This window comes from Arachis stenosperma, chromosome 5 (genome assembly GCF_014773155.1).
Source record: "Arachis stenosperma cultivar V10309 chromosome 5, arast.V10309.gnm1.PFL2, whole genome shotgun sequence".
Lineage (NCBI taxonomy): Eukaryota > Viridiplantae > Streptophyta > Magnoliopsida > Fabales > Fabaceae > Arachis > Arachis stenosperma.
The window spans coordinates 89,819,631-89,832,585 of record NC_080381.1 but is presented as its reverse complement, the minus strand read 5'-3'; the positions used below and the strand labels follow the sequence as shown (position 1 = coordinate 89,832,585).

The window sequence follows — 12,955 nt, the reverse complement described above, 5'->3', positions numbered from 1 at the left end:
GATAAGAACAAGGAAGTTAATGAATGAGTCCACCTTAGTGAGGGTGGCGTCTTCTTCTTGAAGGACCAATGGTGTTCTTGAGCTCCTCTATGTCTCTTCCTTGCCTTTGTTGCTCCTCCCTCATAGCTCTTTGATCTTCTCTAATCTCATTGAGAATGATGGAGTGCTCTTGGTGTTCCACCCTTAATTGTTTCATGCCATGACTCAATCCTTATAGAGAAGTGTTGAGTTGTTCCCAATAGTTGTTTAGAGGAAAGTGCATCCCTTGAGGAATCTCAGGGATTTCTTGATAATGAGCTTCCTCATGTGTCTCTTGAGTTCCATGAATGGGCTCTGTTATTTGCTCCATCTTTTTCTTAGTGATGGGCTTGTCCTCTTCAATAAGGATGTCTCCTTCTATGACAACTCCAGCTAAGTAGCATAGATGGCAAATGAGATGAGGAAAAGCTAGCCTTGCCAAGGTGGAGGGCTTTTCGGCTACTTTGTAGAATTCTAGAGAGATGACTTCATGAACTTCTACTTCCTCTCCAATCATGATGCTATGGATCATGATGGCCTGATCCACAGTTACTTTGGATCGGTTGCTAGTGGGGATGATGGAGCGTTGGATGAACTCTAACCATCCTCTAGCCACAGGCTTAAGGTCCAGTCTTCTCAATTGAATCGGCTTGCCTTTTGAGTCTCTTTTCCATTGAGCTCATTCCACACATATGTCCATGAGGACTTGGTCCAACCTTTGATCAAAGTTGACCCTTCGAGTGTAGGGGCGTGCGTCTTCTTGCATCATAGGCAAGTTGAATGCCAACCTTACGTTTTCCGGACTGAAATCTAAGCATTTTCCCCGAACCATTGTAAGCCAATTCTTTGGGTTTGGGTTCATGCATTGATCATGGTTCCTAGTGATCCATGCATTGGCATAGAACTCTTGAACCATTAAGATTTCAACTTGTTGAATGGGGTTGGTATGAACTTCCCAATTTCTTCTTAGGATCTCATGTCGGATCTCCGGATACTCATTTTTCTTGAGCATGAAAGGGACCTCAGGGATCACCTTCTTTGATGAGCGGATAATTTGTACCCTTTTTGGCATTGTTTTTAGTATGTTTTTAGTAGTTTTAGTTGAGTTCTTAGTATATTTTTATTAGTTTTTAGTTAAAATTCACTTTTCTGGACTTTACTATGAGTTTGTGTGTTTTTCTGTGATTTCAGGTATTTTCTGGCTGAAATTGAGGGACCTGAGCAAAAATCTGATTCAGAGACTGAAAAGGACTGCAGATGCTGTTGGATTCTGACCTCCCTGCACTCAAAGTGGATTTTCTGGAGCTACAGAAGCCCAATTGGCGCGCTCTCAACGGCATTGAAAAGTAGACATCCTGGGCTTTCCAGCAATATATAATAGTCCATACATTGCCCAAGATTTAATGGCCCAAACCGGCGTTCAAAGTCACCCTCAGAAATCCCAGTGTTAAACGCCGGAACTGGCACCAAAATGGGAGTTAAACGCCCAAACTGGCATAAAAGCTGGCGTTTAACTCCAAGAAGGGTCTCTACACGAAATTGCTTCATTGCTCAGCCCAAGCACACACCAAGTGGGCCCGGAAGTGGATTTTTATGTCATTTACTCATCTCTGTAAACCTTAGGCTACTAGTTTTCTATAAGTAGGACCTTTTGCTATTGTATCTGAGAGCTTTTGATCATGTTTTGATGATTGAACTCACTTTGGGAGGCTGGCCATTCGGCCATGCCTAGACCTTGTTCTTATGTATTTTCAACGGTGGAGTTTCTACACACCATAGATTAAGGTGTGGAGCTCTGCTGTACCTCGAGTATTAATGCAATTACTATTGTTCTTCTATTCAATTCCGCTTGTTCTTTGTCCAAGATATCACTTGTTCTTCAACTTGATGAATGTGATGATCCGTGACACTCATCATCATTCTCACTTATGAACAAGGTGACTGACAACCACTTTTGTTCTACGAGCAACCAAGGCTCTAGTGAATATCTCTTGGATTCCTGATACACGATGCATGGTTGATCGCCTGACAACCGAGTGCTCGCCTGACAAACGAGCCAGCCATTCCGTGAGATCAGAGTCTTCGTGGTATAGGCGAGAACTGATGGCGGCATTCAAGAGAATCTGGAAGGTCTAAACCTTGTCTGTGGTATTCTGAGTAGGATTCAATGATTGAATGACTGTGACGTGCTTCAAACTCCTAGCAGGCGGGGCGTTAGTGACAGACGCAAAAGAATCACAGGATTCTATTCTGGCCTGACCGAGAACCGACAGCTGATTAGCCATATGCTGTGACAGAGCATGGGAACATTTTCACTGAGAGGATGGGAGGTAGCCACTGACAACGGTGAAACCCTACATAAGCTTGCCATGGAAAGGAGTAAGAAGGATTGGATGAAGACAGTAGGAAAGCAGAGGGACGGAAGGGAAGGCATCTTCATACGCTTATCTGAAGTTCCTACCAATGAATTACATAAGTACCTCTATCTTTATCTTTATGCTTTATTCGTATACCACTATACCCATTTGAGTCTGCCTGACTGAGATTTACAAGGTGACCATAGCTTGCTTCATACCAACAATCTCCGTGGGATCGACCCTTACTCACGTAAGGTATTACTTGGACGACCCAGTGCATTTGCTGGTTAGTTGTGTGAAGTTGTAGTGATCACAATTTCGCGCACCAAGTTTTTGGCGCCGTTGCCGGGGATTGTTTTGTGTATGGACAACTGACGGTTCATCTTGTTGCTTAGATTAGGTATTTTTCTTCAGAATTCTTAAGAATGAATTCTAGTGTTTCATGATGATCTGTTAAAATCTGGCTGGCTAAGAAGCCATGTCTAATCTTATTGGACCGAGGTTTCAACTGATCATCACAAGAGCTTGTTGATCTCTATCAATCTTGCTATTGGAGCAATGATCTGCTAAGGCTTGGCTGGCCATTGGCCATGTCTAGTGTTTTGGACCGAAGCTTTCTTTGAAAGCTTGGCTGGCTGTGAAGCCATGTCTAATTCCTGGACCGGAGTCTTAGACTAGCATTGCAATGATTTCTGGAATCCAAATTAAGAATTCTGAAACTTTTATTTTCTATTTCCATATAATTTTCGAAAAAAGCACAAAAAAATTTCAAAATCATAAAAACCAAAAAGATTTTATGTTTCTTGTTTAAGTCTAGTGTCTAATTTTAAGTTTGGTGTCTTGCATGTATTGTTTATTTGATCTTGGTTCTATTTTCAAGTCAATAGTACAGGGAACTGAAGATTCAGAACATGCAGCAGAGGAATTACACAGAAAAAGCTGGGCGTTCAAAACGCCCAGTGAAGAAGGACAGACTGGCGTTTAAACGCCAGCCAGGGTACCTGGTTGGGCGTTTAACGCCCAAAAAGGTAGCATTTTGGGCATTAAACGCCAGAATGGATACCATTCTGGGCGTTTAACGCCAGGATGGCACAAGGGGGAGGATTTTGTTTTCAAATCAATTTTTTTCAAGTTTTCAAAGTTTTTCAAAATCAAATCTTTTTCAAAGCATATCTTTTCAATCAATTGTTTTCAAAATCAATTTCTTTCCTTTTTCAAAGATACCTGCTATCAATTAATGATTTGATTCAACATTTCAAGTATGTTGCCTTTTCTGTTGAGAAAGGTTTAATGTTTGAATCATATCTTTTCTTGATAGGCAAGTCATTAATTTTTAAAATCAAATCTTTTTAAAATTTTTTTCAAATCATATTTTCTCAATCACATTTTTTTTTAAAACCAATCATATCTTCTTAACCACATCTTTTTCAAAATAAGTTTTCAATCAAATCTTTTTGACTTCTAATTTCAAAATCTTTTTCAAACCACTTGAATTCTTTTCCACTTTGAGTTTTAGAAAATTATCAATCAATTTTTCAAAATGATTTTAAAAACTTTTTAATTAATTTTCGAAAATTCTCTTCCCCTCTTCCCACATCCTTTTATTTACAATTCGAACTCTCTCTGATCAAGTTTGAATTCTTCTACCTTCTTCCTTCTATTTTTCTGTTCTTCTGACACCTCAAGGAATCTCTATACTGTGACATAGAGGATTCCACATCTTCTTGTTCTCTTCTCTTTCATATGAGCAGGAGCAGAGACAAAGGCATTCTTGTTGAAGCTGACCCTGAACCTGAAAGGACCTTGAAGCGAAAGCTAAGAGAAGCTAAGGCACAATTCTCTATAGAGGACCTAACAGAAATCTTCAAAGAAGAAGAACCCATGGCAGCCGAAAACAACAACAATGCAAACAATGCAAGGAAGGTGCTGGGTGACTTTACTGCACCTACTCCCGACTTCTATGGGAGAAGCATCTCTATCCCTGCCATTGGAGCAAACAACTTTGAGCTTAAGCCTCAATTAGTTTCTCTAATGCAACAGAATTGCAAGTTTCATGGACTTCCATTGGAAGATCCTTATCAGTTTTTAGCTGAATTCTTGCAAATCTGTGACACTGTCAAGACTAATGGGGTTGACCCTGAGGTCTACAGACTTATGCTATTCCCTTTTGCTATAAGAGACAGAGCTAGGACATGGTTGGACTCACAACCTAAAGAAAGCCTGGACTCATGGGAAAAGCTAGTCAATGCCTTCTTGGCAAAGTTCTTTCCACCTCAAAAATTGAGTAAGCTTAGAATGGAAGTCCAAACCTTCAGACAAAAGGATGGAGAATCCCTCTATGAAGCTTAGGAAAGATACAAACAATTGATCAGAAAATGTCCATCTGACATGCTTTCTGAATGGAGCATCATAGGTATTTTCTATGATGGTCTCTCTGAACTATCCAAGATGTCTTTGGATAGCTCTGCTGGAGGATCTCTTCATTTGAAGAAGACGCCTACAGAAGCTCAAGAGCTAATTGAAATGGTTGCAAATAACCAATTCATGTACACTTCTGAAAGGAATCCTGTGAACAATGGGACTAATCAGAAGAAAGGAGTTCTTGAGATTGATGCTCTAAATGCCATATTGGCTCAGAACAAGATATTGACTCAACAAGTCAATTTGATTTCTCAAAGTCTGTCTGGAATGCAAAATGCACCAAGCAGTACTAAGGATGCTTCATCTGAAGAAGAAGCCTATGATCCTGAGAACCCTTCAATGGAAGAGGTGAATTACCTAGGAGAATCCTATGGAAACACCTATAATTCTTCATGGAGAAATCACCCAAATTTCTCATGGAAGAATCAAGAAAGACCTCAACAAGGTTTTAACAACAATAATGGTGGAAGAAATAGGTTTAGCAATAGCAAGCCTTTTCCATCATCTTCTCAGCAACAGACAGAGAATTCTAAGCAGAACCCCTCTGACTTAGCAACTATGGTCTCTGATCTAATCAAAACCACTCAAAGTTTCATGACTGAAACAAGGTCCTCCATTAGGAATTTGGAGGCACAAGTGGGACAGCTGAGCAAGAAAATTACTGAACTCCCTCCTAGTACTCTCCCAAGCAACACAGAAGAAAATCCAAAAGGAGAGTGCAAGGCCATCAACATGGCCGAATTTGGAGAGGAAGGAGAGGCAGTGAACGCCACTGAGGAAGACCTTAATGGGCGTGCATTGACCTCCACTGAGTTCCCCAATGAGGAACCATGGGAATCTGAGGCTCAAAATGAGACCATAGAGATTCCATTGGACTTACTTCTGCCTTTCATAAGCTCTGATGAGTATTCTTCCTCTGAAGAGGATGAGTATGTCACTGAAGAGCAAGTTGCTAAATACCTTGGAGCAATCATGAAGCTAAATGACAACTTATTTGGAAATGAGACTTGGGAGAATGAACCTCCTTTGCTCACCAAAGAATTGGATGACTTGTCTAGGCAGGAATTACCTCAAAAGAGACAAGATCCTGGGAAGTTTTCAATACCTTGTACCATAGGCACCATGACCTTCAAGAAGGCTCTGTGTGACTTAGGGTCAAGTGTAAACCTCATGCCTCTCTCTGTAATGGAGAAGCTAGGGATCTTTGAGGTACAAGCTGCAAGAATCTCATTAGAGATGGCAGACAACTCAAGAAAACAAGCTCATGGACTTATAGAGGATGTTTTGGTGAAAATTGAAAACCATTACATCCCTGCTGATTTTATAGTCCTAGAGACTGGGAAGTGCATGGATGAAACCATCATCCTTGGCAGACCCTTCCTAGCCACAGCAAAGGCTGTGATTGATGTTGATAGAGGCGAACTGATCATTCAAGTGAATGAAGAATCCTTTGTGTTTAAGGCTCAAGGATATCCCTCTGTCACCATGGAGAGGAAGCATGAAGAGCTTCTCTCAAATCAGAGTCAAACAAAGCCCCCACAGTCAAACTCTAAGTTTGGTGTTGGGAGGCCACAACCAAACTCTAAGTTTGGTGTTGAACCCCCACATTCAAACTCTAAGTTTGGTGTTGGGAGGTTCCAACATTGCTCTGAGAAAATGTGAGGCTCCATGAGAGCCCTCTGTCAAGCTACTGACATTAAAGAAGCGCTTGTTGGGAGGCAACGCAATGTTATATTTTGACTATTTTCTTTTGTTATTTTATGTTTTTTGTAGGTTGATGATCATGAGAAGACACAAAATCAATTGAAAAAGCAAAAACAGAATGAAAAACAGGAAGAAAAACAGCACACCCTGGAGGAAGAATCCACTGGCATTTAAACGCCAGTGAGGCTAGCAGTTGGGCGTTTAACGCCCAATCTGGCACCATTCTGGGCGTTTAACGCCAGAAAGGGGCACCAGACTGGCGTTAAACGCCAGAAAAGGGCAAGAACCTGGCGTTAAACGCCAGGAATGGGCACCAGCCCGGCGTTTAACGCCAGAAATGGCTCAAAACGTGATTTTGAATGCCATTTGGTGCAGGGATGACTTTTTCTTGACACCACAGGATCTGTGGACCCCACAGGATCCCCACCAACCCCACCACTCTCTCTCTTCTTCACCCATTCACCAATCACCTCAATACCTCTTCCCCAAAAACCCTTCACCTATCAAATCCCTTCTTTCTCTTCACCACTCACATCCATCCTTCATAAACCCCACCTACCTCACCATTCAAATTCAAACCACTTTTCCACCCAAACCCACCCTCACTTGACCGAACCTTACCCACCCCCTCTCCTCTATATACCCTTCTTCACCCCTTCATTTTCACACAACCTAAACACCACTTCTCCCCCTCTTTGGCCGAACACAAAAGCCATTTCCTTCGTCCTCATTTCTTCTTCTTCTACTCTCTTCTTTCTTCTTTTGCTCGAGGACGAGCAAACCTTTTAAGTTTGGTGTGGTAAAAGCGTTGCTTTTTCGTTTTTCCATAACCATTTATGGCATCCAAGGCCGGAGAAACCTCTAGAAAGAGGAAAGGGAAGGCAAAAGCTTCTACCTCCGAGCCATGGGAGATGGAAAGATTCATCTCAAGGGTGCATCAAGACCACTTCTATGAAGTTGTGGCCTTGAAGAAGGTGATCCCCGAGGTCCCTTTTTCACTCAAAAAAGGTGAATATCCGGAGATCCGACATGAGATCCGAAGAAGAGGTTGGGAAATTTTTACCAACCCCATTCAACAAGTCGGAATCTTAATGGTTCAAGAGTTCTATGCCAATGCATGGATCACCAAGAACCATGATCAAAGTGTGAACCCGGATCCAAAGAATTATCTTACTATGGTTCGGGGGAAATACTTGGATTTTAGTCCGGAAAGTGTAAGGTTGGCATTCAATTTGCCCATGATGCAAGGAGATGAACACCCTTACACTAGAAGGGTCAACTTTGATCAAAGGTTGGACCAAGTCCTCACAGTCATATGTGAAGAGGGCGCCCAATGGAAGAGAGATTCAAGAGGGAAGCCGGTTCAATTAAGAAGGCATGACCTCAAACCCGTGGCTAGAGGATGGTTGGAGTTTATCCAACGCTCAATCATTCCCACTAGCAACCGGTCCGAAGTTACTCTAGACCGGGCCATCATGATTCATAGCATCATGATTGGAGAAGAAGTGGGAGTTCATGAGGTTATGGCCCAAGAACTCTATAAGGTGGCGGACAAGTCCTCTACCTTAGCAAGGTTAGCCTTTCCTCATCTCATTTGTCACCTCTGTTATTCAGTTGGAGTTGACATAGAGGGAGACACCCCCATTGATGAGGATAAGCCCATCACTAAGAAAAGGATGGAGCACACATGAGACCCCACTCATCATGAGATCCCTGAGATGCCTCAAGGGATGCACTTTCCTCCACAAAACTATTGGGAGCAACTGAACACCTCCCTAGGAGAATTGAGTTCCAACATGGGACAACTAAGGGTGGAGCATCAAGAACACTCCATCATCCTCCATGAAATTAGAGAAGACCAAAGGATCATGAGAGAGGAACAACAAAGACAAGGAAGAGACATTGAGGAGCTCAAGCACTCCATAGGATCTTCAAGAGGAAGAAAGAGCCGCCATCACTAAGGTGGACCCGTTCTTTAATCTCCTTGTTCTTTATTTTCTGTTTTTCGAAAATTAATGCTTATGTTTGTCCATGTTTGTGTCTTGTGATCATTAGTGTCTTAGTGTCTATGCCTTAAAGTTATGAATGTCCTATGAATCCATCACCTTTCTTAAATAAAAAATGTTCTTAATTGAAAAAGAAAAAAAATTGCATGAATTTTGAATTTTATAGCAGTTTAATTATTTTGATGTGGTGGCATTACTTTTGTCTTCTGAATGTATGCTTAAACAGTGCATATGTCTTTTGAATTTGTGGTTCATGAATATTGGCTCTTGAAAGAATGATGAAAAAGGAGACATGTTACTGAGGATCTGAAAAATCATAAAAATGATTCTTGAAGCAAGAAAAAGCAGTGAATACAAAAAAAAAAAAGAGGCGAAAAAAAAAAAAAAAAAAAAAAAAAAGAGAAAGAGAAAAAGAAAGAAAAAGAAAGAATAAAGTTGTGATCCAAGGCAAAAAGAGTGTGCTTAAGAACCCTGGACACCTCTAATTGGGGACTCTAGCAAAGCTGAGTCACAATCTGAAAAGGTTCACCCAATTATGTGTCTGTGGCATGTATGTATCCGGTGGTAATACTGGAAGACAGAGTGCTTTGGGCCACGGCCAAGACTCATAAAGTAGCTGTGTTCAAGAATCATCATACTTAACTAGGAGAATCAATAACACTATCTGGATTCTGAGTTCCTAAACAAGCCAATCATTCTGAGTTGCAAAGGATAGAGTGAGATGCCAAAACTGTTCAGAGGCAAAAAGCTAAAAGCCCCGCTCATCTAATTAATATTGATCTTCATAGATGTTTTTGGAGTTCATTGCATATTCTCTTCTTTTTATCTTATTTGATCTTCAGTTGCTTGAGGACAAGCAACAATTTAAGTTTGGTGTTGTGATGAGCGGATAATTTGTACCCTTTTTGGCATTGTTTTTAGTATGTTTTTAGTAGTTTTAGTTGAGTTCTTAGTATATTTTTATTAGTTTTTAGTTAAAATTCACTTTTCTGGACTTTACTATGAGTTTGTGTGTTTTTCTGTGATTTCAGGTATTTTCTGGCTGAAATTGAGAGACCTGAGCAAAAATCTGATTCAGAGACTGAAAAGGACTGCAGATGCTGTTGGATTCTGACCTCCCTGCACTCGAAGTGGATTTTCTGGAGCTACAGAAGCCCAATTGGCGCGCTCTCAACGGCATTGGAAAGTAGACATCCTGGGCTTTCCAGCAATATATGATAGTCCATACTTTGCCCAAGATTTGATGGCCCAAACCGGCGTTCAAAATCACCCTCAGAAATCCCAGCGTTAAACGCCGGAACTGGCACCAAAATGGGAGTTAAACGCCCAAACTGGCATAAAAACTGGCGTTTAACTCCAAGAAGGGTCTCTACACGAAATTGCTTCATTGCTCAGCCCAAGCACACACCAAGTGGGCCCGGAAGTGGATTTTTATGTCATTTACTCATCTCTGTAAACCTTAGGCTACTAGTTTTCTATAAGTAGGACCTTTTGCTATTGTATCTGAGAGCTTTTGATCATGTTTTGATGATTGAAATCACTTTGGGAGGCTGGCCATTCGGCCATGCCTAGACCTTGTTCTTATGTATTTTCAACGGTGGAGTTTCTACACACCATAGATTAAGGTGTGGAGCTCTGCTGTACCTCGAGTATTAATGCAATTACTATTGTTCTTCTATTCAATTCCGCTTGTTCTTTGTCCAAGATATCACTTGTTCTTCAACTTGATGAATGTGATGATCCGTGACACTCATCATCATTCTCACTTATGAACAAGGTGACTGACAACCACTTTTGTTCTACGAGCAACCAAGGCTCTAGTGAATATCTCTTGGATTCCTGATACACAATGCATGGTTGATCGCCTAACAACCGAGTGCTCGCCTGACAAACGAGCCAGCCATTCTGTGAGATCAGAGTCTTCGTGGTATAGGCGAGAACTGATGGCGGCATTCAAGAGAATCCGGAAGGTCTAAACCTTGTCTGTGGTATTCTGAGTAGGATTCAATGATTGAATGACTGTGACGTGCTTCAAACTCCTAGCAGGCGGGGCGTTAGTGACAGACGCAAAAGAATCACTGGATTCTATTTCGGCCTGACCGAGAACCGACAGCTGATTAGCCATATGCTGTGACAGAGCATGGGAACATTTTCACTGAGAGGATGGGAGGTAGCCACTGACAACGGTGAAACCCTACATAAGCTTGCCATGGAAAGGAGTAAGAAGGATTGGATGAAGACAGTAGGAAAGCAGAGGGACGGAAGGGAAGGCATCTTCATACGCTTATCTGAAGTTCCTACCAATGAATTACATAAGTACCTCTATCTTTATCTTTATGCTTTATTCGTATACCACTATACCCATTTGAGTCTGCCTGACTGAGATTTACAAGGTGACCATAGCTTGCTTCATACCAACAATCTCCGTGGGATCGACCCTTACTCACGTAAGGTATTACTTGGACGACCCAGTGCACTTGCTGGTTAGTTGTGTGAAGTTGTAGTGATCACAATTTCGCGCACCATTCTTCTTGGCTACAACTTCATAGAAGTGGTCTTGATGGACCTTTGAGATGAATCTCTCCATCTCCCATGACTCAGAGGTAAAAGCTTTTGTCTTCCCTTTCCTCTTTCTAGAGGTTTCTCCGACCTTAGGTGCCATAATTGGTTATGAAAAAATAAAAAAGCTATGCTTTTACCACACCAAACTTAGAATGTTGCCCGTCCTTGAGCAAAAGAAGAAAGAAGATGAGAAGAAGAGGAAGAAAATGTGGAGGAGAGGGAGAAAAGTATGGTTTTGACCAAGGGGGTAAGAGAGGGTTGTTGTGTGAAAATGAAGAAGGATGGAGGGGTTTATATAGTAGAGGGAGAGGGTTTCATGGTTCGGTCATGTAGGATGGGTTTGGGTGGGAAAGAGATTTTGAATTTGAAGGTAGGTGGGGTTTATGGGGAAGAGAGGATGGATGTGAGTGGTGAAGAGGTGATGGGGAAGAGTGATTGAGGTGATTGGTGAATGATGTTTGGGGAAGAGTGTTATGAAAAGGTGTGAGAGAGAGGGAGAAAGTAGGTGGGGATCCTGTGGGGTCCACAGATCCTGAGGTGATCCTGTGGGCTCCACAAATCCTGAGGTGTCAAGGATTTCTCATCCATGCACCCTTTAGGCGTGTAAAACGCCCTCTATATGCAATCCTGGCGTTTAACGCCAGATTGATGCTTGTTTCTGGCGTTAAACGCCTGCTCTATGCTTGCTTCTGGCGTTTAACGCCAGCTTTCCTCATGGTGCAATCCTAGCTTTTAAACGCCAGATTGTTTCTTGTTTCTGGCATTCAACGCCAGCTTCATGCTCTGTTTTGGTGTTAAACGCCAGCCAGATGCTCCTTACTGGCGTTTAAACGCTAGTAAGCTCTTCCTCCAAGGTGTGCTTTTTCTTCTGCTGTTTTTGATTCTGTTTTTAATTTTTGCAATTGTTTTGTGACTCCACATGATCATAAACCTAATAAAACATAAAAGAACAATAGAAATATAGATAAATAAAAATTGGGTTCCTCTCAATAAGCGCTTCTTTATTGTCAATAGCTTGACAGTGAGCTCTCATGAAGCTTCACAGATGTTCAGAGCATTGTTGGGACCTCCCAACACCAAACATTAGAGTTTGAATGTGGGGGTTCAACACCAAACTTAGAGTTTGGTTGTCGCCTCCCAACTCTAAACTTAGAGTTTGATTGTGGGGGCTTTGTTTGACTCTGTATAGAGAGAAGCTTATCGTGCCTCTTTTCCATGGTTGCAGAGGAAGATCCTTGAGCTTTAAACACAAGGTAGTCCCCATTCAATTGAAGGACTAGCTCTCCTCTGTCAACATCAATCACAGCTCCTGCTGTGGCTAGGGAGGGTCTTCCAAGGATGATGCATTCATTCTCATCCTTCCCAGTGTCCAAGATTATGAAATTAGCAGGGATGTAAAGGCCTTTAACCTTTACCAAAACGTCCTCTACCAATCCATAAGCTTGTTTTGTGACTTGTCTGCCATCTCTAATTAGATTCTTGCAGTTTATACCTCAAAGATTCCCAGTTTCTCTATTACAGAGAGTGTCATAAGATTTATACCTGACCCCAGGTCACACAGAGCCTACTCAAAGGTCATGGTGCGTATGGTACAGCATATTAAGAATTTACCAGGATCTTGTTTCTTTTGAGGTAGAGTTTGCTGAACCCATGTATTTAATTCACTAATGAGCAAGGGATGTTCATCTTCCCAAGTCTCATTACCAAACAACCTGGCATTCAGCATCATGATGGCTCCTAGATATTGAGCGACTTGCTCTCCAGTTACATCCTCATCCTCTTCAGAGGAAGAATAGTTCTTAGAGCTCATGAATGGCAGAAGGAAGTTTAATGGAATCTCTATGGTCTCTATATGAGCCTCAGATTCCTTTAGGTCCCCAATAGGGA

The 12,955-nt window shown here is 41.7% G+C and overlaps 1 non-coding gene across 1 annotated transcript; it reads right to left on the bottom strand.

Moving 5' to 3' along the window:
- Positions 1-4,661: 4,661 nt before the first annotated feature.
- Positions 4,662-4,765, bottom strand: LOC130984333 (small nucleolar RNA R71). Its single transcript, XR_009088275.1, has one exon. It is a non-coding gene; the product is annotated as a small nucleolar RNA R71 (small nucleolar RNA).
- Between the last annotated feature and the right edge of the window lie 8,190 nt (positions 4,766-12,955).